A 2,269-nucleotide genomic window follows, 5' to 3' on the forward strand; every position below is an offset into this window, starting at 1 on the left:
ATTGGGAACCTGTAGAGACTACCTCCATGAGGAAGAGAGAGCATCAAGTGAGGGATAAGTTTGACATCCACAAATCAAAACTCTGATCCATATTTGTTCCTGTCTGAAATAACTTCAGGGATAAAAACCAGAGAAGATCCTGCGCAATAGGAATTCCAGTGACCCACCATATCTGGGAACCAGATTAAGTAGAGGACCCAAGGCCTAACACTATTAGTCAGGCTTTGTCATGTTCAAAAAACGAACCTGATATGACTGCCTTCTGAAAGACCAACAAGCCGCTGAAGGAGTCAGATGCAGACAATTACACTCAGCCAATGAACAGAAGTTGCTAAGGCTTGTGGTCGAACTAGGGAAAAGCTGGAGGAAGCTGAGGAGGGGAGCAAGCCTGTAGGAGGACCAGCATTGTTAACTAACCTGGACCTCAGTAAATTTTTTTCAGACACTGAGCCATCAATGCAGCATCATGCACCAGCTAATATGAGGCATCTAAGACTGGAGTGGTGGTTCTGGACACAACAAGGGAAGATGCACTTAACCATCAAGAGACCTGAGTCCCCGCAGAGTGGAGAGGTCTGGTAGACCTTGGGTGGAGTGGGGGACAGCTTCATTCAGATGGGCATGAAGGGAGTAGGTATGGGATGTAGAACAGTCAGAATATGTGCTGGGAGAGGGATGAAATTTGGATTGTAAAATTCTATTAAATAAAATTTTAAAAAAGAAAATGTATACTAAAATAAATACATTTTTCCCCAAGTTTCTTTTTTCCCTTTTCGTCATGGTATTTCATAACAGCAATAGAAACTCTGGCTCAGATGTAGTATTATGGACAAATGCTAATTAGAGAAGGATGAAATCTCTGTGGATTCAAGCTGCTTGATCTGAATTCAAACTTCCTTATAGATATGTAGCAACAAAAAGGGAATTTCTAAGAATAAGTTTATTATCATGATATAGTGAACACTTTTTAATCTAACCATTATGGTATCTGTGATAGCCGGGAAACAAATCAAGAGACTGAGAGTATCAAAAAAGGAAGAATCTTGGTTAAACTTTCATGGAAGAAATGAAATTCATATCTGTTAAATTACCACAAAGACCTTGATGCTTCTGATTGCTGCCTGCTACCCAACACAATTCATATTCTCTTTTATTCCTTCAAAGGTAATATATTGTGGACTTCTGTGATTATGGGAGGGAAAATTTGAGAACACCATTTGAGAGCTGTAAATGCAGAAGTGAGAAAGTCCTGTGTGTAGACAATTAACAACTTCACAATATTCATTGTTTTAATCATTAATCATTTAATCATTAGGAAGAGGAATTCTGCAAAATCACCTCAGCAGATTAGCATGGTAGAAAAACAGTAACTGATTCACTGGAGATTTAGATGCACTGGTTTTTTAAATATGGGCTTAGAGGTAGAGACATATCAGCACATGAAGAATGGATAGTCAATCCTGTGTGATCTGTTAAGCTTCTCTACACCATGGTTTCAGGAAAACAGCATCAGGTTTTAGCATTGAGGAATAGAATAAAATCAGTTTCTTGAAAATCCCAATCCTAAGAAAATACTGACATCCTCCATGATGCACATCAACTCTCAGGTGCACTGGCTTCAGCAAGACAGAACGTCTGTTGTCAGCATGGGTTTTTACTGCCACCCCTTTCATAACTGCATATCTCCAATCTGCTTCAACTATGTAATCAGCTCCCCATTCTGTTGGAGGGAGATTAGATCACTGTGTCTGCCTATCCTGTCTTTCTTTACCTATGAAGACCCAAGGAAGTGTTCTCACTCCAGTGAGCTGTTGAAAGTAATCTTGAATCGCATTGGTGTTGTTAGTGGCTGTGATGTCCACAAATCCCAGAACACCATGTTTGTAAGGGAGTTAATTGAATATTTCTTGCATATTTCTGCAGAAGGTACTGGTGGGATCAATGAACAGGACTGCCTTCCCATACTGGATCTCGTATTTCACATACATGTCAGCCATGCTGACAGGCTGCAGCTTCCCAGAAAAGTAAGTTCATTTGAAGATACTGGTCTGTTTGAGAATCCCAATCCCAATCCCAATGTATTCTAAACCATGCTTTCTACCTGAAGCCCATAGAAAACATGGAAGAAAGAAGCTTTTCCTTTTTCCTGCTTGCACTCACATTGCTACCAAACCCTCATAGACATTAGAACCTGCGTTCTGAAGATTTATCATATAACAATGACCAGATGAGACATCTAGCCTTTTGGACCAATAAACTAATGGGTTCT

General features: G+C 39.9%; 1 pseudogene; it reads right to left on the minus strand.

Moving 5' to 3' along the window:
• Positions 1–1,669: 1,669 nt before the first annotated feature.
• LOC147997970 (glutaredoxin-1 pseudogene) lies at positions 1,670–1,997 on the minus strand (annotated as a pseudogene).
• Positions 1,998–2,269: the final 272 nt, after the last annotated feature.

This window comes from Rattus norvegicus, chromosome Y (genome assembly GCF_021556685.1).
Source record: "Rattus norvegicus strain SHRSP/BbbUtx chromosome Y, alternate assembly SHRSP_T2T, whole genome shotgun sequence".
NCBI lineage: Eukaryota > Metazoa > Chordata > Mammalia > Rodentia > Muridae > Rattus > Rattus norvegicus.